The sequence below is a fragment of the Eulemur rufifrons genome, chromosome 29 (genome assembly GCF_041146395.1).
Source record: "Eulemur rufifrons isolate Redbay chromosome 29, OSU_ERuf_1, whole genome shotgun sequence".
Classification (NCBI taxonomy): Eukaryota; Metazoa; Chordata; class Mammalia; order Primates; family Lemuridae; genus Eulemur; species Eulemur rufifrons.
Window position 1 is genome coordinate 25,230,160 of NC_091011.1, and position 27,369 is coordinate 25,257,528.

At 41.1% G+C, this 27,369-nt stretch overlaps 1 protein-coding gene and 1 non-coding gene across 2 annotated transcripts in view; one reads left to right on the plus strand and one right to left on the minus strand.

Annotated features, from left to right (window-relative positions):
• The window catches only part of JAZF1 (JAZF zinc finger 1), a 328,048-nt gene that overhangs the window by 9,445 nt on the left and 291,234 nt on the right, over positions 1-27,369 (plus strand). The window lies entirely within an intron of this gene.
• LOC138377721 (small nucleolar RNA R38) lies at positions 26,497-26,569 on the minus strand. The gene has a single exon (XR_011231876.1). It is a non-coding gene; the product is annotated as a small nucleolar RNA R38 (small nucleolar RNA).

Consider the following 27,369-nt stretch of genomic DNA (forward strand, 5'->3'; position numbering starts at 1 on the left):
TCAGGACAGAAAGCTTCCTCTACCACAGTAAATATCATTATTATAGTGGGTCCTTCCCTCTCTGTCCTGTGGCACCTGCCCTTGGCTGCACGGGAGTGGGTGTGCCCCGAACTGTGTGGTCACTGCCTGTGCCGTCTCCCCCAGAAACTCAGCTCCCCGCTGGAGGACGGTCTTGCCATCTTCCTGTCCTCTTCCTCAAGAAGTGTTTTCAGAAATGGGATGAAAATAAAAATCCAGAGGTACTTTGGGCTATGAAAAGAATAAGTTACAAAGGTAACTTTGGGCTGTGAAAATCATCTTTGAAACTCATCTCTGGAGGTGTGCATTCATGAGGGATATATATTTGTGTGTTGTTGATGGCATATACACAAATACCAGTTATGTAGTTAGTCCAGGGTAGTTTATATTAAGGGAATTTGAAGATGACCTTTTTTTTTTAATAAGAAAATTTAAAAAGGAAATCAATTTCTATATTTTTATACTTGAGAGTAGAACTTAGTCCTTTTCCAGGTTGAGGATATTATGAAGCTTAGTTGAATTATTTCTTGCTTCACCTACAATGTTTGGTTGCCTAAAACATTCCAGGGTGGAAACAATCTAAACAGTGCTAGGACGAAAGTATGTCTTGCTTCTTCCCACGTCTTCCTTGCCAGAGGTGTCTGGAACTAAGGAGGCAGGGACCTGGGGTGGGGAGAAGCTTGGACTGTGAGGCTAGACAGAACTGGATTTTGATTCCTAATCCTACTGCCTTTAGCTTTTCAAACTTGGGCAGCTCTGACAGTCTTATTTGTATAAGATAGTAAAGTAACTATTCTTTATTAAGCACCTACTGGTTAGCTGCCTTGATATGCATGATGCAGCATTAGTCCCATTTGACCCAGGAGGAAACCAGAACAATGACCAAAATAACTAGACCTAAGTACACAGCCAGTCAAATGCCCAGGGGAGCCAGGGTCAGGCTTTGCTCTTAAATGCGCCCATATACTCAGTACTTGTTCTTTAAAGCCTAATTTGTGATCTTTTACGAGATGTTTGCATTTTAATGGAAGGCTCTTCCACACCTAAAAGTCTTACCTACAAAAAGGCTGGATTTCCAATGGGGGAGCAATGTGCATGGTTGGTGAAATATTTTGATGCTGGCCTTCTGGTGGAGATAGAAATGTTTTAGAATGTTTCAAGGTTTCTGTAAGAAAATACTTATGTAGGATAGGAGGGTCCATGAGCCATGAGCATCCCATCATCACAATAACAATGATGAAAACAATAATTTGTCAATTCTAAAATGGCTGTAATTACTGAATTGTCCAAAGGTGCTAACTAGCCTTATCTCCCTCACTGATAATTATTTATTTAAGGATGGGTTTTCCTGACAAACAATAGCTAACCCTATGTACACACATGCGCGCGCGCGCACACACACACACACACACACACATTCCCCTTCTCTTTTACTTTAGATTTTCAAAATGAAGTTCATGCCGTTCTGTTCATGTGCTTTATTTTAACAATTTGGCCCAGTAATACATAAGGGGGCCCAGTCGTAAACATTGTGAATTAAGAACTAAAAACCCTCGGCCCTCCCTACCGGACACTTCTCTGGCAGCAGCCAGAGGGAGAGCACACTTTGGGGTATATCACTAGACCTTAAACAGCTGGTGCAGGAGCACATCTGGCCTTAAAATTGAAGTACCCTTTTTCTTACCTAACTCCTTCAGTGAAATCCTCTCAGATGCTAATTTAGCCGTCTGATTTTCCATATATGGCATAATTATGAAAGTAATGGCAAAAGCAGGGGAATCCACAGAGACATATTTGTACAGTTTACTGTTAAGTGAATTGAGCACTATGATAATGAGCATAAATAAGCATAAATTAGGCCCATGCTTCCTAAGGTATCCAACATCAAATGAAGGAAATGAGATTTCTGAAATTTCTTCGTAAACCCAGGCTAAGTACATATTATGGAAAGCCATTGCCTCAACAGTCCCAGAATAAACTTTTACCAGGCCTCTCTCTTTTCCTTGTTGGGCTAATCTTGCTTTATTTGGGAATCTGACAGGCTGGTGGGCTGTGGAAAAAGACTCATCTTCAGAACTCATAGTAAGTGTCACACAGGTGTTTCCCAGCCGTCATGTAACCTATCGCTAGTTTAGATTTGAGAGAGATGCTGAGTACATCTTTTAATAAGATCTTTCTGACATCAGACATCTGGAGTTTGGCTCCAGCTCAACCAAATCGTTGATGAAGTGTGATTTAAACTCATGTGTCTCAATATTCTGCCCTGGTTGGAAACGCCCTTTTGTATGTTGGCTCCACTTTGGCACTTTCAGGGGCCCACACCAAAATATTTGCTGTTAGCCGGGCATGGTGGTGCATGCCTGTAGTCCCAGCCACTCGGGAGGCTGAGACAGGAGGATCCCTTGAGCTCAGGAGTTTGAGGTTGCTGTGAGCTAGGCTGACGCCACGGCACTCACTCTAGTCCGGGCAACAGAGTGAGACTCTGTCTCAAAAAAAAAAAAAAAAAAAAAATTTGCTGTTAAAATATGCAAATATCAGACAAAAAATAGTTAAGAGATGTTAAATTACATGTTTATTTCAGATGTTAGAATAAAGGAATCGTATTTTGTCAATCCCCGGATACCTGATATGTAACATATCTAAGGTATCTTGTAAAGTAATGAGAATGATCCTCATCTCTGGATTGTAGAAAGCCAGTCTTGATTTATAAGTCACACCCTATATGTCAATAGAGTTTACACCAGTGGTTTTCAACAGAGGTTGCCGTCAGAGTCACTTGGGTGAACCTGGAGAAAATAAGCATGCCGGGGCTCCCCCTGGCCCGTGAGTGTGTGATGCAGTTGGCCTGGAGTGGTCTGCATCAGAGTGCCGTGTTCTGAACCCCTCAACGTTGATTTTCATGCTACCAAGGTTGAGAACTCATTGGGCTACATGTATGGAATAACTAGCATTGTGAGGACTGTGGTGTTTTAAAAAGGAATCAAACTTTTAAAGGGGCGTGACCTTTTTGGGTTTCAGTTCTTTAGGTGTAGTTTTTAGTTTTAATATATTTAGTTTTCATATATTTTAATAAAATATAACAATCCTTTAATATATAGCAAGTTTAAGGATATGTGACACCACCTCAAATATGCAGTTAGAGTAGAAATGTTCAAACTGGAGAGCCTGTGGCCAAAGGGGCTCAAACTCAGATGCCATCAGGACACAATGTGTGAGTGAAGCAGCCAAGTTCAATATAATTGGGAGTGGTTGAGCCTGGCAAACTGGAGAGCCCTTGCTTTGCTTAAAAAGGCAGCTGCTACCCAGTGTTGCCACGTTGGAGTGTAGGCCCTTTGTTGGCAGATGCTTTTACTTATTATTATTATTTGAAAGAGAGAAGCTAGGAATTAAGATTTTTATATGAAATCCATCTTTAAATGTTGGCAACTAATATAGATGGGTTTAAAACATTGTGTAAGACAACCACCCACCCAGTCACTGTATTTAATAAGAGATATTAATGATAGGCCATGGGCTTTAATGAAGCACATATGAATGGTGGGACGAAGAGCAAACCTTGAAGACCATTACTTCCAGCAGGGAAGCTATTGGAAATGTAGAAAGTGTAATGGAAAGAATAGTAGCTTTTGGTGGTTGTTTTTTTTTTTTTTTTTTAAATTTCCATTGTTCTTTATAAAACAGTTAAACTATTTTTTAATATGAAAACGTTGTGATTAAAAATTTTTCTTTTCTACCAAATTCTACAAAGATGAGCCTTAATCCTACAAGTGTATTAGGATCATTATCAGTAGCATTTCCCTCCTTTAGGGGAAAAAAGCATGGAGCACTCAAAAACTCTGCTGAGTGTTTTCATCCTGGCAAAAAACTGCAGATGAATTGAGCGTCAAATCACTAAAAACCTAGAAGGAAATTTAGAGATGACCTAGTCCGACTAGCTAATTCCGTAGATGAAGAAGATTTAAAGTCATGAGTGAGTGCGAGTGCTTGGTCAAGAGAAGTTGAGAGAACGGCAGTAAGCCGTGGTTCCGTGTTTGGTTGCTGGGGCCAGCTTGCCTCACGTGGCATCTGGCTTTGCTCCTTCTGTCAGGTTATATAATCTGTCTGTGCCTCACTTTCTGCGTCTCTAAAATGGGGGCAGTAGTAGGTATGCACCTCAGGGTTTTATGAGACACCGAATGTATTCGGCGTGTTAGCCGGTGAATTCTAAAGGAAAGAAAAAGCTCTCCAGTTCTCTTCCCTGTCTTCTGCAGGAGGCTGTGCTGTGGAGTGGTCGTAGGTGCTGCCTCTGGTATCCTGCAGGCTACGCAGCCTTGGCCACATTATTTAATTCCTCTAGGTCTCAACTCCTGTCAGGTGGGGATGGCGTAGTGCTTATCTCAGAGTGTTATGAGGATTAAATAAAAACATGCATGGGAAGGACGTGGTGACTAGGAAGCACTGATAAGTGTTAATACTGACAGGATTGTACCATTTTTTGCATCCATGATGATCTTCACAATGCCCTATACTCCTCAGATCCTTCTGTCTTCTTCATGGTTCCATACTATGATGGAAGAAAAATAATCAAAATAACCTTCTACATTTCTGTTTTTTGTTAAGCATTTTTACTTGGAGATATTTGAGATTTGATTTCCCTGGTAAAGTTTTGGTTTGTGTTTGTATAAGTCATACTGAGTGGTCGCAGGAATTCATGAGCTGTTAAAACATTCCACACACAAATTCTTGCTGTTTCAAAATATACCAGCCTTAATTTAGTATTGTTTATCCAGATTTAAGTTTTTGAGACGTTAGATCATGTGATTAGAAAAATGACTTCCATATTTGTTAAATATAATTTTCAATTTAGGAGAAAAGGCATTTCAAGAGTCTAGAGTGGTTTAGTAAACTATATAAACAGAAAGCATTATTTTTTCACGTTGCAATAACAGTGGAAAAAACAAGAGATGATTTTATTTGTATTGTTTGTAACGGCTTATTGTGAATCATTCAAAAGGATTTGTAGGCCTTTTATGAAGAAATCCAAGAACATGACTATAGGACTCTTCAAAATGCCATGTCTTCCTCTTTAAGTGGCTGTGCATCTCTTTAGTAATAGTCCTTGAAATGTCACAGACTCAAGCACTGGAAGTTTCTCAGGAAAACACCAGGATAGGCTTTGTTTTAGAAGCTCCAGTACCAATAGTTGTTTACTCATTGTGGAGAAAGTTTAAGATACTTTATGCCTGAACGATATTTGACAATGTCACTTGAAATCATTTGCAGTCTTAGAGAATACATTGCCACTGGTTTTTCTCTTTAAAGAACATTCCAGGGTCGATACAGTTAAGCAACTGATTCAGGCTTATGTGACATAGCAGTAGTTGAATAAGAAAATGGTTTCCTACTTTTTTATTATTGAGGGCCTCTTTCATATTTTCCTTCTCCCTCCTCATGGGTTCTATGTCTTGAAAGGTTTTGTCTAACAAACAGGCTGATTTATTAAGTAACTAAATGCTTTGTTTTTCCATTTTTCATGCAGCAACCTCTAGAACTCCCAGTTTATATGTTTAGGAGCTATTTATTGAGTGCCAACTATGCAGGCACTGGCCAGGCTCTGGGAGCTGGGGTTACAGTGGTGAATTGCACAGTGAAAGCCCCTGTGCTCTTGGGAGAAGCAGACAAAACCCAATATGTAAGATAATTTCAAACAGTCATGACGCTGTGAAGGAAAATAGAGCGAGTCAGGAGAGAGGTTGAGAGGCCTGAGATAAGGTGCTCTGGGTTGGCATCCTTAAGAGGGAGACGTCACAGAAGGGGCCTGAGTGAAGTTGGGGAGTGGATGAGCCATTTGGGTGTCTGGGGAAAGAATTTTCTAGGCAGAGGGATCCAGGCCCGAGACAAGAGTATCTGGTATCTTTGAGGCACAGAGGGAGGGAGGAGGAGAGGGCTAGGGGTGGGGGTGTGAGAGGTCTCTGGGGCCTGCACACGTAACCTGTGTGTCAGCCAGTGTCACTGCACGGAAGGAAACTAATTCCAGCCCCAAATGATGATGTGGAATGTTGTGTGGCTTCGTTATGGTTAGTTTCCACTATGCTTTTTTATAACACTCAAATAGCTCAAAGACCTGTTACCACCTTCAAAGCCCTGTAGGAATGTGGGAAACCCTAATTGGCACTGTAGTTCTCTTTAAATCTATTTTGCTTGTTTTTTAATCCTAAAGGCTCTATTTATCTTTCTTTTTTTTTTTTTATTTTTATTTTTTTTATTTTTATTTTTTTTATTTTTATTTTTTTTTTTTTGAGACAAGAGTCTCACTCTGTTGCCCAGGCTAGAGTGAGTGCCGTGGCGTCAGCCTAGCTCACAGCAACCTCAAACTCCTGAGCTCAAGCGATCCTACTGTCTCAGCCTCCCGAGTAGCTGGGACTACAGGCATGCACCACCATGCCCGGCTAATTTTTTCTATATATATATTTTTTTAGCTGTCCATATAATTTCTTTCTATTTTTAGTAGAGATGGGGTCTCGCTCTTGCTCAGGCTGGTCTCGAACTCCTGAGCTCAAACGATCCGCCCACCTCGGCCTCCCAGAGTGCTAGGATTACAAGCGTGAGCCACCGCGCCCGGCCTCTATTTATCTTTCGAAATCTATATTGAAATAAAAATTTTTGACTGATGTCATTCATTGAGTGTTTGCTATTTTTTTTTTGAAGCAGGAGTGAAAAATAAGGATTATATGTAATTGTGATGTATTGGAAATAACAATTGGTACAGTTTTCAAACTTTGGGCACCTATAGATTTCTTTACAAATTTTCTGCAGTAGCTCTATGAAACCGTGTGTAGATTTTAGTGGGTATGAGAGTTGGCAGAAAGATGGGGTGGAGAGGGAGAAGAGAGAAGAGAATGGTCTTGAAAGCAGTCACTTAAAATATATTGACAGGACAGAAAAAGTACTGAAGGAGAATATGTAGACCCTGAGCCTGGAGACATTATTTTACCATCGCAGTACCTTCTTTTATTCTGAAACTGCAGGCCTGTTGGGAACCAGGCCACACAGCAGGAGGTGAGTGGTGGGTGAATGAGGGAAGCTTCATCTGTATTTACAGCTGCTTCACATCGCTTCCCTCCACAGTGCTTCGCTTTGCATCCGTGGCATGGCATCACCGTCTGAACTCCTCCTTCTGTCGGATCAGCGGCAGCACTAAGATTCTCATAAGAGCACGTACCTTACTGTAAACTGCGCATGGGAGGGATCTAGGTTGCGGCTCCTTATGAGAATCTGATGCCTGATGATCTGAGGTGGAGCTGAGGTGGTGATGCTAGCGCTGGGGAGTGGCTGCAAATACAGATTATCATTAGCAGAGAGGTTTGACTGCACAGAGACCACAATAAATCAATTGCTTACAGACTCATACCAAAACCCTATCCGTGAGTGGCAAGTGACAATGTAATAATAGAAATAAAGTGTACAATAAATGTAATGCACTTGAATCATCCTGAAACCATCCCTCCCTCCCCCATCTCCCCCACCATCCATGGAAAAAGTGTCTTTTATGAATCTTCCATGAAACTGGTTCCTGGTGCCAAAAAGGTTGGGGACCGCTGTTTTGAAAGCTAGTGTTTTATGAAAACTAGCTTTCATAAAAGAGATACTGTTTTTTTTCTTCCAAATCTGCATCTTATAGAGAGACGTTATTGTCAAAATGAGCCATTGTTTTACTAAGGGATTATGAACCTGTTCTCTGTTTTTCTCCTGTCAGCTTCTTTGTTCAAGTAATTGACAATTGGTGTGTTTTGGGTGACAGGGTGCCTGTGCAGTCAGTGAATTCAAAGGAAAAATCAGAGTGTGAGAAATGCTGAGATACACATATTTGTACCTGTAATTTAGCCTTTCCAATTAATATAACATGATGATGCACTAGTCAGCTACTGACACAGTAATGCAGTGTCACAAACTGTCCCAAACTCAGTGGCTTTCTACAGTGAGCACTAATGCTGTCTGGTCTGTAGTGGGACTGTGGTGTGGCTGATGGGGGCTGGGTTCAGCTGGGTGGCTCCATGTTAGGATGCTGGTCAGCTGGTCTGCTGTAGGTTGGGCTCAGATCTGCTCACATGTGTTTATTTGGGGGGCCAGGTTGTAGGGGCAGGCTTTTCTCATCGCGGACCACCAGGGTGCAAGTGCCAAGCCAAATCACGGAAGCTTATTTAAGGCCTCTGTTCACGTCATGCCCATTACAGTTACATTCCTTAGGCCAAGTCAAGTCACATGGCGAAGCTCAGAGTTGGTAGGGCAAGGAAGTATATTTCTGTCCAAGGGGAAGGGGGAGAGATGTGAGTGAACAATGATCCAATCTATCACAGTGCCTTTTTTTTTTTTAATCAGAAATGGAAAAAGTTCAAAAGGATTTTGATATTTAGTACAGAGATAAAAATTTCCCCTAAAATGATCATAATATTCTATAAACAGGAGGTTGCTGTCCCTACGACATCCTAGAGAGCGTGGGAGGCATACATCGTGACTCCCCAGAGAGGTATTAATAAGTATTTCAGACAGGAAAATTGAGACTTAAATGAGGGGAAAAAAGGAAATGAATGACTTCTACTTGGCCACAAAGAACAGGGGAGCCTGCTTCTGTGGTCAGGGATGACCGTTTTCATTCGGAGGTTACTTAAGAACCCAGAGGCTTTAATTTGGGTTGCCCAGTGCTCAGTGCTTGTGCTCTGAGTTCCTGAGCTGCCTGGCAAGGCCGAGGAGGTTCAGGGATGCTTCCTGTGACGTCCTCTCCCCGCAAAGAGCGAGAAGCTGTGGACGGCTTCGCTGCTTCATCCTGCGCTCCTTCTCTTCCCCCAGTTCTGAGCCAGTGTCCTAGGGGATGGAAAAGAGATGCCCAGCCTATCGGGAACCTTTTCCCCATTCTCCGGCTGTGCATCACACCTTCTGGTGGCTGAGAGAGCTGTCACCTGTGTCAGATGCCCCAGGTTCTGGTTGGACCGTGTGACCCTGGGCGGCAACTTACTAATGTATAATTTTCTCATGTGCCAAATGAGGAATAGGATATCCACCATATAGGGCTGATGTGAGGGTTAAGTGAGTTAACACATGACAGGTCCTAGCAGTGTCTGGAATGTGTTAAACATTTAACGAATATGAGCTGATAAGGCTTTTATTATTATCTGGTACGACAGGCACAACAGACAGCATTCTATTATTGTTATTCCAGTATTTTTCTGTTTCTCCTCACTAGGTTGTGAGCCTCCAAAAGACGTGATTCATGGCTCTGCGTCTCATCTTTGTGTTCCCGCTCCACAACAGCACTAAGTTTATGATGTAGGAACTTAAACTGATGTCCACTGAATTGTATTCAGATATATGTCCTCCACCATGGAGCCTTCAGCTCCAAGGCCCAGATTAGATTGTTTCTAAAAACAGATTTAATCATTGTTTTTTCACTTTTATGTTTTGCCTGAAATAAGACTCTTGAAGCCATACGAATTTAAAGGCTTTGAGTTAGTTTCATGCTTTGCCTTTAATCAGACACTTTACCCACCCAAGGAAGCCCTGGCTTCTTTGTTACATCAGAAGAATTGAAAAAAGTATGGAGACTAATTTTCATGGTGTGTCTACAAGATTTAAAGGGCATTTAAAGAATATATTGTTCTAATGTTCTTCTATCTCCTGTCTTTTGTCTTACCTCTCAGGTTGTGCCTTGATCTTACCATTTAGCATATTCAAAGGTATTGTGACTTATCAGCTAAGTTCCTGCTTCCAAGGCCTGGCCACTCCTGGGTAAAAGGCTCAGCTATTGTAACAAATAGGACCAACTTTGCATGGATTAAAGGTTGAAGAAGTGTGTTTCTCTTTCATGCAAGGGCCCAGGGTAGGTAGACAGGCTGTTTAGCTCCATGTGGTCATTGAGAGCTTCAGAGTCCTTCCGTCTTACTTCTCTACTCTTCCAGATTGTACTCTCTTCTGTCTGGTAGAAGCTGGGTTCCCTAGGGTCCTTTCCTGAGGAAAAGAGTATGGGAGAGTACACACACAGTGTGTTGTGGCCTGGGGCCTTCAGTGGTAACTGTCACTTCCACTCCTGTTCCATCAGTGAGAACTTAATTGCATGGCTACAGGTAGCTGCAAAGGCACTGGTGCATGTAGCCCCCAGCAGGGCCTAACTGCAACTCTATTACTGTGGAGGAAGGGAGGGCCTGGTTTGGGTGGACAGCTAGCACGTTCCTGCCCTAGACTAATAAGTGAGTCTGAGAACTTCGCCATTCTGTTGAATAGCTAACATATAGTTTACTGGGTTAATGGGGACAGTGGGTGGTTATGATGATAATTAGTAGCAGTTACAATTTGTCCAACTGAGTGCTAGTGACTACTAAACACAAATGAATGCATTATCTCCTTTGACCCTCTCAAAAAGGCTATGAAGGAGATACTGTTATTTGCATTTTATGGGCCAAGACCTTAAGGAGGGTACTTAACCTCCTCAAGGTTACACAGCCAGGCCTGCTTGACTCAAGCCTTCACCATACTGCCCAGGGAATGGTGAGATTCCCAGGGATTAAAGGATGGCCATACACTGTTTCTAATTCTGGCTTTTATAGCTGGTGAGCAGCAAAGGCTGTGAGGAAAAGCAGTGGGTTCTCTGGAAATATTCACACAGAGGCTGCTTCCTGCTTTGTACCTTGGGCCATGGTGACCTCTACTATTCTCTGTGAAGGTCACGTGCGTTGCTCTGTGCACTTCAGTTTCTGAATGTCACCCATGACCCCTCATTCCCATGACAGCAGCGAAGCTTCTCTTAGCTCATATTCTGTACTTCCTTGATGACGAAGAGGCACCTGGTGACATAGGGCACAGGAGGGCCAGTAGTTGAGACTGGAGTTCTCGGTGACCTTGACTGGTCACTTCAACTTGGAGCCTGCATTTCTTGGGGAGTAAAATATGTGCTTTGGGCTTAATCACCAGTTTTCCAGATATGTTCTTGGACTCTAGGGTTTCTGTAGAACTCTCTAGTAGTTTTTATCCTTTACATATAGGGTTTTTAATCTTTTCTTAGATTAAAAGATTTTTCAAGTTTGAAAAAAGTAAAAACCAAAAGGCTGGTTATAATGATAATGGCTAATCTGTGTTGAATGCCTGCAGTGTGCTAGGCGGTGTTATTGTTCTGCCTGCTTTACATGAATTGTTTCACCTAGTGGGGGTGCACCTATTATTGTTCCCAGTTTATTGATGAGGAAGCTGAGCTACAGAGTGGCTAAATAACATGCCTATCATCACTCAGCTAGAATGTAACCAGAATTCAAACTTAGGCTTTTGAGATCTAGAGCTACCCTGTAGGAGTGGATGATTTCTGAAGTTACTCGCATGTCTAAAAATGCTTTGGTTCTATTTGTGATAGCACAAGAACTTTTCTTCTTGAAAAACAAAAACAAAAAATTAAAAAAAAAAAACAACTTCCAAATAACTTAGTACCTCTCTCTTGACAATTAGAAGCTGAGTATAAGTCATAAAGGTTCATATTTTGCTGATAATTTTAGAAAGCTTATAATCTTTTTGTATCGCCTGATGCAGGATGAGGCACTGTTATGCTGAAGTTTCAGACCGTGGAGCCGCTTTGATAAATATATCATGGCCTTCCTAAAACACAGCTGTTCCTGGGGGTAAGGATCATAAACAGGGGGCCACCTTCTGATGAGATGTTTTTGGTATGCAAGGAATGGCCTCCTAGGATGGATCTAAAATGATACATTGTGGCTAACAATGCTACAAGGGCATCATAGCATCAGGAATTTTTGCAGCAGAAGGAGCCTTTGAGAACATCTAATCCAACAGCCTCTTTTCACAAAATAAACCTCACCTGCCATGTGCCAGGCATTGCTGTAAGTGCTAGGGATAAAGCAACAACCAAACACCTGCTGTCACGGAGCCTATATTCTGGATGGGGAAGACAGAATAAACAACAACAGCCAAAAAAAAAAAAAAAAAAAAATGTCATGTTAGGTAGTGGTAAGTGCTGGAAAGAAACATAAAGCAGGGTGAGGGACAGAGAGCGACAGTGGGGTTCTGTCTGCGTTACGCTACATTTGGGGTGTTTATGCAAATCTGCATTTCTTGGCTCTTTTCATTATGCACCCCTGCCCCAGAACCTTTTTTGACATTTTTTCCTATCCCCACCCCTCCCCATGAAATTTTAATAGTGTGTGTCTGTTTATGTACTATGTATATATCTGTGCTTTGTACAAAAAGAGTGAGATTCCTCACCCCATCCCGGAACCAATTTTTACCACCTTGGGGGCAATATCACCCTGTCACTCCGTTAAGTTCTGCTTTTTGCTATTGTGAGCAAAACCAAACTCACAAAGTACCTGTTTTAAATATATCACAATCTAACCTAAAGGAACTTTTTAATTCATAGCACCTTATTTCCTCATTATGTTTTTATTTATGAGGAGTATCAGGGCTTTGGGTGAAAAATTTAAAAAATTGTTTAGGCATTAGGAGTGAAGTAGTCTGAGACTCTAGACGCGCGGGCTTGGTGCAGTATGCAGTGAAACAGGCTGTGTGTACACTAGGAGGAATGAACTTCACCGGGCGTAACTGATTCTTCCTGCCCTTGGTGAGGAGGCTGAAGACTGAGGCTCTAATGCACCATCAGCCATCGTCACAGCCTGCACTTCCTCCACCGCCTTCGCGTGTCTCCTCCACAGCAGCAAGAGTGACCTTTCCAGACGTCAGTCCCATCAACCCACTCTACTTACAAGGCTGCCCATTTCAACAAAAAATCCAAATGCTTTACTGGGGCTCTCACCAGTGCCACCTTGAAGACCGCCCCTCCTGTCCTCCTTTGTGCTCTTGTCCCCAGCCACACTTACTGTCCTCTCCTCCCTGGAACATGCCAGCCAGCATTGTTCATGTTCCAAGATCTTTGCTCTTGTTCCTTCTGCTTGGCTTCCCTTCTTTAGATTTTTTAAAAATAAATTTTAATTCTTAGATCAGTTTTGGATTTGCAGAAAAATTGCAAAGGTAGTACAGAGAATTCCTATCGACCCCACCATCAGTGACTTCTCTGGATCCTCCCATGAATATCTCCTTATCCTTCGAGTCTCATCTACTCAGGGGCTTTCTCTACCTCAACTAAGGTAGGAGAAAGCCTGCTTTGCCTGCTTATTTTGCTGTCAAATTACTCAGTTATGTCTTTTCATAGGACTTAACCTCTGTTGAAATTGTATTGGTTGAGTATTTGTTTGTTTAGAATGTGAGCTCCTGGAGGGCAGGGATTCATAAGCCAAGTGCACTGCTGTTTCCTAGGGCCCAGGACAGGGGCTGGTGTGTAGGGATATTTTGACCTACTGACGGCTTTCAGCCAGGGAAGACTGGTCCAGGGCCTGGAGCCATTCGTGGAGAGCCAAAATGCAGAGCTAGTTTTCCTGACATTGGAAATGCTCAACATCATTAAGCCCAGTCTGTGCCCACATGAGTCTGAATTCTCAACTACAATCAATGATAAGGCTGCATCTATAGAGGGCCAGTTGGAAGATGTAGTTAGGATCAGGGTAAATGGATGGTGTAAGGACTCTTAGGCCAAAGACTGGCTTTCCCAGAATTACCCTACAAGACTATTATCTTGACCCTGTGTATTATGCTCCTTTGTACCTGAGAATTCTTTCCATGCCTGAACTATGCATGTATGGATGTGGGTATTCTCTTTACTGAGATGTGCAGATAGGATCTCTTTTGGGAGTTATGTGAGTTGGAATTGCACTGGCTGCTAGTAATGGACACCTGACATGGTAGCTTAGGTAAAGAATTCCGGATTTAGCCTTGTGCTGTCTTCAGTGGCCCAGGATGTTTGTGTGGACTGAGATCTCTGCCATTCTCTTCATCTTTACTTCTTGACCCCAAGAGCTCTCTAGTTAGCACTCCTGATTTCCAGGCTTCCAGAGGGGGTTTCTGGGAAGCCTTACCCAACAGCTACTGCTCACATTACGCTGGCTACTCCGGTCTGAATGAGAGGCCTATTACCTCCTCTCAGTCCCTCACTGCTCCTCCACCCAAGCTTAGGGAGGCTGAGCTGTGTAATTCTCCTGCAGAGCACGTTGTCCAGGGTTTAATGACAAAGGAGGGATAAGGGGAGCATAGATAGTGGGGAATCTCTGCTGCAGCAACCAAAATGAATATTTTATTCCTATCAGTTCTGCCACCTGAGAAGGTTATAAGGAAACCATGTGGAATTTAAGCTTACATCGGGCATTAAAAAAAAATTAGCTGGGCATGGTGGTGCACTTGTAGTCCCAGCTGCTACTTAGGAGGCTGAGGCAGGAGGATGGCTTGAGCCTAGGAGTTTGAGGCTGTAGTGAGCTGTGATTGCATCGCATCACTGCACACCAGCCTGGGCGACAGAGCGATACCCCGTCTTTTTTTTTTTTTTTTTTGAGACAGAGTGTCGCTTTGTTGCCCTGGCTAGAATGAGTGCCGTGGCGTCAGCCTAGCTCACAGCAACCTCAAACTCCTGGGCTTAAGCAATCCTACTGCCTCAGCCTCCCGAGTAGCTGGGACTACAGGCATGCACCACCATGCCCGGCTAATTTTTTCTATATAGATTTTTAGTTGGCCATATAATTTCTTTCTATTTTTAGTAGAGACGGGGTCTCGCTCTTGCTCAGGCTGGTCTTGAACTCCTGACCTCAAGCGATCCACCCGCCTCGGCCTCCCAGAGTGCTAGGATTACAGGCGTGAGCCAGCGCGCCCGGCCGCTACCCCGTCTCTTAAAGAAGGAAGGAGACTCTTCTATTCCTTTAAATTTTTGTTCATTTTGAACAGTCCTAATATTTCAGACCATCTCACAAATGTGATTTTGTGTATGTAGGATTAGGATTTATAGTTACATGCTAAGCTTTGTTAACAGGGACCCTGAAATATAATTGGTCAAAGATAAAAACTTCTCTCTGTTGCTAATGGAAGTAGACTATGGTTGGGGGTAGGGTAGTATGTCTACTCCATGAAAGCTGTCTAAGGACAGTTTCCTTCTCTCTTGCTCCATCATCATCCTCTAGGGCAGGAGTTGGCAGTTATGGCCCATGGGCTGAATTTGGCCTGTCTTGTGTATCTGTATGGCCCACATACTAAGAATGGTTTTTACGTTTTTAAATGGTTGGAAAAAAGTTTCTAGCATGTGAAAATTATATGCAACTCAAATTTCATGTCCATAAAGTTTTATTGGAATACATAATCATACTCACTTATTTGAAAATATTGAAACTTTGAAAATACATATTGTCTGTGGCTGCTTTTGTGCTACAATAGCAGAGTTGAGTAGTTGTGATAGGGACGATGCCTACAAAGTAAAAAATATTTACTGTCTGGGCCTTGACAAAAGTTTGCCAACCTCTGCTCTGGGCTGTGGTCCAGACTCCCAGGTTGGCCCCCTCCCACCTTGTGTGCTCTTCAGCCTGTGGGAAAAGGGACTTATTAGTGAGCACTTGTAGCTTCAGGGTGGTGGGAGATACAGCCTAGGGCTGGGCAGCCATTTGCCCAGCAGAAACTCTGGAGGTTCTGTTACTGAAGGGAATAAGGAGAGCATGGAGGTTGGGGTACATTTAGCAGACCACTACAGGGGAGTGTGTGTGTGTGCACACACGTGTGTGTATGCTACACACATTTTTTCTGTTTTAAAACTTATTGTGGTTGGTTGAAGGATACTGAAGGCCATCTTGGTGGATGTTGAAGGTCATCTTGATTTACGTGTAGTATAGTCAGATAAAAACAAAAAACGTGTCGATGGAGGAGGAGTTATTTATCTGCACGTTCATTCATGCATTCGTTCAATGAATATGGAATGAGAATGAGTTCTCCCTTTTTGCTTGGTAGTGTACTAGCTGTAGGACCTGAATTTAACTTTCTTACAGCTAGTGAAGAACTCCTACTTATAGAGCAGTATTTCTCAAAGTTTCTCTGCATCATCAGCATTCATGTCTCCTGGGACTGTGTTAGACCTGCAGATTCTCAGCACTGTGTCCTCTAGCCCTAGACCTGTAGAATCAGAAACTGTGGGAGTGGGACCCAGCAATTTGTGTTCTAACAAGCTCCCAGGCAATTTTGACATATACTTGGGAACCACTGCTACAGAAGATATAGCATTAATTCGTAATTATAATGAGTGAATAGTCACCTCCCTTCACTGAATGAACATTTTGTGCTTTCTGGGAAATCAACAAACATTTTCTCCACTTACCTAAACTCCTTATCAATAGTCTCTTGTACTCAGAAAATGTACACAAGTCAAAATAGACAAATCATATTTTGGCTCCAGCTTTATTCCAGCAGACAGTGGCAGACTCTGCCAAAGCCGCGAAGTGACTCCCCGTGAAATTGGCAAGGCGACCACCACACAGAACCACCTCAGTCCTTGACTGATTCCTCTGTGTGAAAAGGGGCCTCGACAGCCTTGATCCAGTGACTTTCAGATTCCGAGGAAAACAGACACTTGATGCTTGTCCAAAGTAAACAGAGCCAAGAGAAAATTTCACAAGCCTTGGTTAAAGATCGATGACTCCAGTCCAACGATTTAGGTGATTTGGTATTTAAGTATATTGTTGCATAGCTCTTGGCAGCCAACACCACCGGTCTTCTGGAGTGGGTGGCAATTTGGATTGAATGAATACTGTATCTATCGAGGGTTTATCGGTATATACCAGATACTGTGCTTTGGACATTACCTGCATTAGTTTATATAACCCGCAGCCACCTTTGAGGTGTAGGTACCCTTATCATTTTTCAGATCAAAAAACTGAGGCATTGTGAGGTTAATTTGTACAACGCCTTCTACCCAGGAAGAGGCAGGGTTAGAATTTGAACCCAGGTAGTTGGTTTCTATACTTCCCATGCTTACACAGACACGCACAAACATGTACATACACACATTCTAGACCATCATAACCTAGATGTGGTTGTTTCTCTTGGTCTCTGCTTAGTGTGATAATTCAGAACTTAGATGGAGGTTCTACTTGCTGCATAGCCCAGCACCCAACTCCTCCCTTCTGTGCTCAGCGCCTTGGCTGATGAACCCTGAAAGGGAAAGAAAGGATTACTTAGTGCGGGCCAGAGAGCTGTAAAAGGTTCCTAAATTACTCATTTCCCATCTGAATTTCTTCTCTTGCCTCAAAAACTAAAACATGCTTTATAGGGGAAGAATGAAGTCCGTATAATTCCATGGCAGCACATTTTGATAATTAATGGACTTACGCGTCTATCAGAAGAGTGATGTATTATTTCAGAGCCCTGCAGAACGAGTTAAACTGAGAGTGAACTATTTGGTTTGACTGATGTGTACAGTAACTGAAGACAGTTTATTACTGGGCCAGGTTTTAATCTTCTCTCAAAATGAGTTCTTGTTGTATTTTGTCCAATGCCCAACTTCTTTAATGGACCTGAAATTGAGTAAAAGGAGAAGGTGTTAAAATAGTTGAAACAAGAAGTGAAACCTTCTGCTTCATCGTACATTCCAGAAAATCTGCAGCATATTTTTGCTGCAGCCTCCTTCCATCCCCCCTCCCAATCATTTTCATTAGTGATTGATGTGATTACAGAGCGGTTTGGTGGGAAAAGCACTTGCAACCAAATTTAGTAAACCACAGGCCAATTTTATTTTTAGTTTTAGTGAACAAGGGCAGATAGCAGTTGCAAGTAGATTACCGTATCCACTTCTACGCTTTTTCTAATGTTTGCCTCTTATTCTCCCTAGTCTGTTTTGTCTATTTTGAATACAATCGTTTGGAGGAGAAATGACTATTCTTTTCTTTTATTATTGGGACCTCACTTTTTCCAATATGTAGACTTTACCTTGGTAAGAAATTGAATATATTACATTTATAGTCATTGATTTTATAGAAATTTTGAAATGGAGAAATTAAGTACTATAATTAATAAATGATAGCTAGGAGTAAGGAGTCATAAATAATGGTTTAATATTAATTGTTAACAACATCCTGAAGTTCCTCAGTGACAGCTTAATAAGATGCAAGTGGAATAATAAAGGACGTAGTTGGGTGGGGAATGTGAATGGGGTTCATTTTTCACCTGTATGGCACAATGGCAGTCATTCAAGAGAAATTCAGTAAATGTGGTTTGGTTAGTTGGTTGATTGATGACTTAATATTTTAGTTCTGCACTTATTCCAGGGCACCAAAGTATTGGAAATGAGGTTAAGTTTGCCCAGAGAATCTTTTTTTGTTTTTTATATGTTTTGTTCTGTTTTAGAAATAGAGTCTTGCTATGTTGCCCAAACTGGTGTTGAACTCCTGGGCTCAAGTGATCCTCCTGTCTCAGTCTCCTGAGTAGCTGGGACTACAGGTGTGCACGACTGTGCTTGGCTGCACAGAGGATCTTTAAGGGGTTGTATGATGATTGTGTTTTCAGTACTGGAAGAATCAACCCATTAGTGGTCTCAAACCCATCCACTCTCCCCACTTGAGACTTCTTCTGTAGGGACCCTGAGAAGTGGCCCTCTGCCATGCTTGAACATTGTAATGACTAAGAAGGTATCGGTTCTTTTCAGGTCCATTCTGTTGTTGAACAGCTCTGATTGTGGGATCAATTTGTGGGGTTGCAACAAGAGCTCATCTGTGCTTTGCAGATTGTCCCTTACACAGTTATCCTTATATAGGACAATTATCCTCATGGGTTGAGGGGAAGTCAAAAACCTTGAGGAGTCTGTCTGCATTAGGGTCTGTCATTTGTATGTACTTTCTTATCCTATTATGAAAGGACCCAGGGACTGAGACTTCTTGGCATTCCCCTGTTTTCCCTGGATTTTTCTTAGTGATGTTTTGATGGGGACTTTTTTTAGATTCTCATGATAATTGTTGCAGGGTGAGGGGCAGGCAGGTGGAGGGCAGGAGAATATATACACTTTGCAAAAAGTCCCGGGCTTTTGGTTCCTCACAAACTCAGTGTGAGCCCACACTGTTGCAAGCCTCTAAAAGTGCCCCTAATGGAGGTATGGCTTTCCGGGTATGGTGAGTGGTAGCCCCAGCATGGTCATTGCCAGACCACATCAATTCTGGTTGTCACATTTAATGAAACAAGTCTCTGAAGAAAGGCTGTCAAGAAGGGAAGGCTCTGGAAGCCTTGAATACGGAAGAGAGGAGGGACTGGTAATGCTTAGCGTGGTGCAGAGAACACAGTTCCAGATATGAGGAACAGATTTGTTTGAAGTTGCTGCAGATGGTGAAGACAGGGTCAGAATGGAGATTACTGTGGCCCAGGTTTGCCTCAGATAGGATTTCCTGGTATCTTCATTGAGAACTGACCGATCCTTTTTTTCACTTTGCCTTTTTATTATAATTGAAAAAAAAAAGCTGCGGTATGGTTACTAATAATGAAAATTTCCCCCATAGAAAAGTTAGTCTTTTAAAAAAAAATTATTTTCTGAGTACAGACTTTAGGAAAAGAAATTTACAAAAAACTTTGTTACCATTTTTTTTTTTTTTTTTAGCATAAACATGGCGCTTTTCACTATTTGCAAAGAGCCAGATGGTTCATTTAATTAATTTTATTTCAGCAAACATTTTCTAAGAATCTATTTCCTGACTGTCAGTGTTGGGAACTGTATGCTCAAAGAAGAGCATACCAAGGTGTACCCTTGGAGGGTACTGGTGGCCCCTCGCTGCTCATAGGGCGACAGTGGAGGTTGTGATATATAGGCATTGGCCTCTGGAAGGTGAAAATTACCTAGACAGCTCAACAAACCTTACATGACTTGTAAATTTTAAAAATTGTTCTCAGAAACTTAAGAAACTATGTAATACTGCACCATGTCTGTCATGAAAATACAACACAGATATATAAAGATTTAGAAAACATTTAGTCGTAATAGTTATGAACAATTTTTTATTTAAATGTATCTTTGCATAACAGTATTTGTTTATCTGTGTATCTTTCTTGTGCTTTTTACTTTGTCATTTTTCTCACTGTCTCTCCTTCTCAAACCTTCTATCTTCTTCCCTTTCCTATGTTTATAACCCTTTCTCCCATCATTTTTCCTTTATCTGTTGTTCTTAATTAACTAGCCACATTTTGTCTTATTTTTCTTACATTTCCAGAGTGGATTTTTTTATTTTTATCTTTCTCTTTTATGAAGGAACAGTAAATCAAGATTCATTTATTACGTACTTGGCCTTTGATTCCCCCCCCCCACCCCGCCCTGAGTCACTAGGAGATAGAAAAAGCTAATATAGTATCTAGCATAAAGGAAGCATTTAATAAGTATTAGAAGAAATGCAGTGAGGCTTGGCAGAGGAAATGGTATGCTGACAGGTGGTAGTACAGTGGGGTAACTGGGGGATGGGGTGTCAGTTGGTCACAGGGCCAACTTATACCAGGAACCATGCTCAAGGTTTTTTTTTTTGATTCATGCTTTTAGGACTTTATTCTAAATATGGCACTTTTAGGTATTCAGATGAATCTTTGTGAAATTGTTGGAGAGATGTAGTCAAAAATGGGAAAATTCTATAGAGAGAAGATTTAGTCACCCTGTCATGAAACAACCAAACCAAGTTCATTTCCTTTTAAACCTATCTGTATCATTAGCTTTTTTTTTTTTTTTTGTGTGTGTGTAAGAGAATATCTGATTTATCAAGAGATCTGGCTGAATTTCTCTTCTACATGATGAAATAATTAAATCATATTGAAACTCCCACTTCATCATGTCAGAACAAAACTGTAAGGACATGAATCTGCTGGTTTGTTTTGGGAAATCTAAAAATGATAATGTCATACTAAAGTAGAAAGAAGAGTAATTAGTAAGTATATGTCAACATGAGCCACAATTTTTTGTTTGTTTTTTTTTTTCTAGTAAAGAGTATTAGAACTCTTCACTAAATTGTGGCAATTTATAACAATTTCAAAATGCAGGGTTTTTTTTTTAAATTTAGTTTTGACTCTCAGAATTCTAAAAATAAAAACATTTTATCCTTTGGTTTTGCAAATATTGTAGAAAATATAGAAGATACAGAAAAACATGAAAATAAATGATAGAAAATTTAGAAGATACAGAAAAACATAAAGTACATCCATAATCCTCCCCTCCAGGGCTACTGCTGTTAATATTTGAATGCATTTCCTTTCAGTCTTTCTTTACATTATTCATTAAATTATTATATGTAGTTTGTATTATGCTTTTCCCATAATCTTAAAACTTTTGTACTTCAAGTACAAATTCTTCATACTCGAAATTTTTAGTGCCTGCCTTATATTGGATGCACACACTTTAATTTAAAATAGGTTATGAATATTCTTCACATTCAGCCTACAGACTCCTGAATCACGCTGACCTCGAAAGTGGGTTCCCTTCAGTTGTCAGGCCATTGCAGGGGCCTGGAGGCCAGGTGGCCTGTGGCACGAGAAGTACATGGGTTTTATAGGCCTCCTTTCAGACCCCACCTGCGTGCTTCCTAATTGCTCCCCACCGTGAAGCTTGGGCAAGTTGCTTGGCTTCTTAGGAGCGGGAAAGCCGCTTCTTGTGCTCTGCGGTGATCATGCCCACATGTGCAGACCGTGCTGGCCCCTGACAGCGTTTCCACGGGTCTGCAGTGAAATGAGTTTCTTCAAGTTATATGTGTCATTTGTGTACTTTATTTGGATGTGATGCCTTTTGATGAGTAGGTATGCTGTTTCTTTTAGGAAATAAGATGATAGTAGATATCTTTTTTCTTTGGACTCTTTTTTTGGGGCATTGCTTTTTTTTAATGTCCTGCTTTGTGAAATCCAAAAGTCTGGGAGTGGCTCTTTTGCAAGCCAGCTGTGCCAAATTGTTGGCAGTTCCCGACTGTTCGCATCAGCATATCTTTGCTCACCCCGTTGGTACTTCCTTGAATACCCGACCCACCCTTTGACAGAAAACGGAGTCTGTCAGAATTCCCTGAAGCATTGGCCCCCTACCCCTAAGCTTCCTGGACCTGCCTTCCCACCAGGAAGGATGATCCTTTCTTCCCTTGAGTAATACTCATTCCACTTACTCAATTCCCTGAATGCCTCCCATAAAGAGCCTAGAAAGTTCCTTGAAGAAGTGGAATCCTTTTTAGAGGACCATCCTGTCCCCAAAGGAGCCAAGGAATGCTTCTCCTGGCAAGGGCACAGAGAAAGGTAAAACCTTCCTGAGCTAACCGCCTCTTCTTGCAGATCACGTGGGTGCTGTTTGCTCTAGTGGTCACTGAGGAGGCTGCTGCCAGAAGGGACTTTTCCAGTCAACGTTGTAAGACGTTTTATTTCATCAGTATGTTTGTTTCATCAGAGGAAGAGAATGTGCGGAAGACAGTGGAATAAGAAAGTGGACAATGAGATGAGTTTTAGGAACAAGTGAATTAATTAGTCATTTAGCCCATTGCTATATCACATATTTCAGCAGATACATTCATATCAGACAAATCTCACGTTTAAAGATAAGTGAACTTTCCTCCCACTGATTCAAATTGAAGATAAATGCGTGCTTGTGTGGGCATTTATTTGAACTCATGGGTTCAAACCTTCCCATTACCTCTTTATTTCTGCTGTCTTACCAGCTAGGTTCTTCTCCCTGTGTCTTACACTGAGAAATTCACCGGTGAGAGAGGCATGCCAAGGAGGACTTGCAATAGCCCAAAAAGACAAGGCCCCATATAGCTGAGAAACGGGGGTGGGGTAGGGACCTTTAAGTTTGACCCAGGCCTTTCTGCTTTGCCTGCCTTTGCATGCCTATTTACGTCTTGATCTTCAGAGGAAAAAAATAGATGAACTGCTGCCCTTTCTTTCTCCACGGACATCTTTCTTGACACTGGCGACATACTTCTTTGGCACTTTTTCCAGTCTGATAGGCATTAAGAAGAAAAGGCTTTTCATGCATTTGTTGACAGAGCGAGAAAGGGGATATAGTTGTCTGGTTCAATTGCTTAGATATGAGAGCTTGGGCTGCTTAAGGAGAAGGAGGCTCTGCAGCCCAGTGCATAGGTGCATGCTCCCTGGTGTCACAAGACAGGTGGCCCACCACCCTGGATTCCTTCACCAAAAATGACAGTGATAGTGCTTACTGCCAGGGAAGAAAAAGTTATCATTTTGCTGTACTTGACTTTGGATTAGGAGAAAAGATTTGGGTACCGACTTTTTTTTTTTTTTAACTTGTAAAATTGTTTTTAATTTTTTAACTTTTATCTTTTTAAATTTCAGAATATTATGGGGGTACAAACATTTTGGTTACATATAATGCCTTTGTCTTGCCCAAGCCAGAGCTACAAGTGTGCCCTTCCCCCAAACAGTGTGCTCCACATCCATTAGATGTACCAACTCTTTGTTAATGTCAGAGCAATATAGTAGATCGATCAATAAAGCCATCATCAGCAGATGGGATAAACCCTGCCTATCCTTAAAGACTCTTCACTTTCCTGTCTCTGAATGGGTGACCACAAGGAGGTTTTCTTCCTGCACACTCTGAGTTGCGAGCATCCTCGGTGCCATGTGGCCTAGCAGTGAATCAGTGAATCCTGCCCCGTTCCCTCATTGTTGTCTGATTATTGTGCACCAAGTTTTTCTGTGCAGTTAATTCCTGAGCTTACTGAGGGCAGAGACCATACCCTTCTCTTTTCGATTTATTTTACTAACAAAGATCTCTAACATCAAGGAGGAACTTGGTAAATGTGTTTTGAATGAATGAATGAAACCTTTTCCTATGCCTCACTGTGATGATACCAAATCGAGTCTAGCCAGATAATACTCAGATATACCTTCTGAGTAAATTAGAAGTCAGGAGATTAGACTGTATGCATAAAGATACTCTCTGAAGTCTATAACAGCAAAGAATTGGAAATATCCTAAATGAGTAACGATGAGAGGGGAATGGTTAGGTAATGAGTACATTCATCTAGTCCACTGTGAAGCCTCTAGAAAATGATGGTGTGTAGCAACCTAAAGAAACACCTGTGATAAAGTGCTGTCATCAACGTGGCATTCCAAATTATATATGTGCTCACAAAAGTTTGGGAAACTCAGTTGCATGGGAAAAAAGAAAAGAAATTTCACCAAAATGTGGAGAGTGGTTGTGGTCGACTAAGAATGATTTCTCTGTTTTCCAAATGCCTTGGAAGGTAAACTTTCATAATGTTAAAAAAAAATTTTATTTTACTTTTTGTTACCAGTTGAGGAAAAAATGACCTGAAAGAAATATACCAAATATGTATAGTTGCTAAACTGGAGAGTGAGTACTTGGATACTTATTCTTTGGACTTTTCTGTATAATGGAAAAGAATCGGAAACTTTTTCAGTACTGACATGACACTCAAAGGAAACACTCACTGGAACATTTTGGATTTCAGATTTTCAGATTAGGGATGCTCAACTGGTAAAGATAATGCATATTTTCCAAAATCTGAAAAAATCTGAAATCTGAAACACTTGTGGTCCCAAGCATTTTGGATAAGGGAGACAACCTGTAGTAGGTTAGAAGCAAGGACATAGCAACAGGATGAATAAATAGTAACAGTTAACATTTCAGGAAGAAGATGGGAACTTCTATTTAAAAATGACAATAGTCTAGGGCCATTTAAAATAGGGAGACACTAGGCTGCCAAACATGGTAACCCCTGAGGACATCTATGTTTAAAAGCTTAGCACAGTAGTCAGACTGTTTTATAACGATGCTTCTGCATCATCGAGTAAACATTTAATTATGTTCAGTAGGCTCTGTTTAATAAGGCATAGAGTTAGCACCTTTTTAGTACTCAATTAGTACTTAAGGCACTTAATAAGATGTATTTCAGTTATCTGAAGATTCACTCATGTGTAATACCTGAAGATCCTGAATCTTCGAGTGCTGTGGGGTAGCTTTTGTCCTCCTCACAGTGGACAAGTGACAGTCCATTAGGTATATCACTGTCAACTGATCAATGGGGGAATGGCTTTCTTTAGTGTTCATATAATCTTTTATGTTAGTTAATAGTTAAGAGATTTCTTCAAAATATTGGCCTCTCATCTGCTGGCTTTTTTTCCTTAGTTTGTCTACTCATTTCCAACTCTTAGTTTAAATTCTTATTGCCTTCCTGAACTTGGTCCTCTTGACAGGTGTTATTTTTATACCTGGCCAAGTGACCAAAGCCGTATTGACATTTCTGTAGAGGACAAAATTGAGGAAAGTCAAAAATAGTATTTAGGGTATTAGCACAGGGCTTGTATTAGGGCTTGTCGGAAGGGTATAAAATTGATATGGAGAAATGGAGTACTACTCAGCAAGAAAAAGGAACAAACTTTATCCACAAAGCAATGTGCATGAATCTCAGAACCACCATAGTAAGTGAAAGAAGCCAGACACAAAGGTTTATACAGTATGAATTTATATGAAATTCTAGAAAGGGCAAGACTATTGAGACAGAAAACAAATCAGTGGTTGCCAGGTTCTGGGATGGGGGAGGGAGATTGACTACAAAGAAGCACAAGGGAACTTTTTAAAGGAGGTACAAATGTTCTATCTTTTAATTGTGGTAGTAGTTACCCAACTGTATAAATTTACCAAAGCTCATCAAGCTATACACTTAAAAATGGATGAATCTTATTTTCTATAAATTCAGTAAAGCTGTTAAGTTTATATGGAGAGAGCTTCCAATCACTTTTCATATTTCTTTGAAGATAAATTATTACCAAACCATTTTCAGTCTTATTATTTTTTGGATGCTTATAAGAAACTACCATGCTTAATGTTTAAAAACGCTTCATCTAACATTACTTAGGGTTGAGATTAAGTGATTGATGATTAAGCTTCAGGATCAGGGTATCATTTATCCTCGGCTTTGTATTTTCCCCGTCTCCATTTCCATGTGTGCTCAGGTGTGTTTTCTTATTTACGTCCAGTATTTTGGGAGGCATGGCTTCCTAGTCTCGTATCCTCCATGCCCAGAAAAGTGAAGATTATACACATGAGCCTTGCCTCATAGACCTTTCAGTGCTCTGGGCATTTTAGTTACCTTTTCCTTGGCCCTTCCACCTGCTGGAAATGTGGATTGGGTTTGGAAGGGATGAAGGATAGGAGCTTTCTTAGTTCTTTTATTCCCTGTTCAGCGCTGCAAATGCACTATGACCTCTGTCCTCGCAGTATTGAATGTATTTTGATGTTTTAGTGGACAATAATTTTTAAACAGAAGAGAGGAGATTGATCTCATTTCCCAGCTAACTAAAAAGTAAATCGTAGAAGACCAAGCAAAATTCAATTTTAAGTTTCATCAAAATTTACATTTTACTTTTCCTTCTTGGAATATGAATAATAATGCTGAGAAACCAAGCTTAATAATGCTGAGAAACCAGCAAGCTTAACATTGACTTAAAAAGCTTGAGATGGAGAATTAGGAATCTTTATTCATCTGTTCATTTTTCTTTCAAAAAAATTTAAAGTCTTATTTGTAATATAAATGAGCATATTTGGTGCCAGATGATTATACTGTGATTAAATTGTGATTATATCTATTTATTTATCTTATATTATTTTTTCCCTTAAGCCTCAGAATAGATTATTTTCCCTCAGTTGAGATTTTCAGACAGGGATAACTAACCCTCATAGGCTTCTATTTATTTTTGATGTCAGTTTATTGTTTATTTGATTTAATTATTTTTAAGTTAGGTTTTACTCTCTTTTCTCTTTCCCCTTTGACCACTCTGTAAAGAGCCTGTACAGACCCTGGCAGTGAGCGAGCCCCAACCTCCTGGTGACAGAGTGGTGTCACTGCTGATTGGCAGGCAGGGCCTGAGACTGTGGAGCGAGACCGCAGCTCCCATTGTTCCCTGCAAATGTCTGCCTCTCAGGGCTCTGGAAATTGATGACTGAATAATGCAGTGTATACACACCGAGAACTTAGGATTCCAGACAGAACAGTCTGTTTCCCTTGATGCATTGTGCTGAGACTATGTGCAAAGCTTTCGTGGTCTCAAGCCTTCAATTCTTTTATTTCCTCTAATATTTCAACCTTTTGGAAATCAGCAGTATCTTTAATCTTTTTCTTATTACTGGCTAGGGGCTAATCGCTGGACTTGAAGCTGATTCACTGTGTGACCTTGGATTTGAGTTCTCTTATCTTAAAATTGGGAGGATAGTACTGTCTGCATCAGAGGGATCGTGGTTTAGAAAAGCTAATCAGTGATTATAAAGCAATTTGTAAACACGCTTACCAATGCAGAGCCTGTTCCGAGTTTTTTCCTTTCTTTTCATCCCTCCACCCAGCAACTTTAATCTTCATAGGCTTATTTGTTCGTTCATTCAATAATTTTTTTTTAGAGCAGCTTGTAGGCTCCAGTGCTGGTTTAGGTGGTGGGTAGTCAGCAGTGAATGCAATTGACTCTGCCTTCCTGAAGCGTACATTTTAGGTGGAA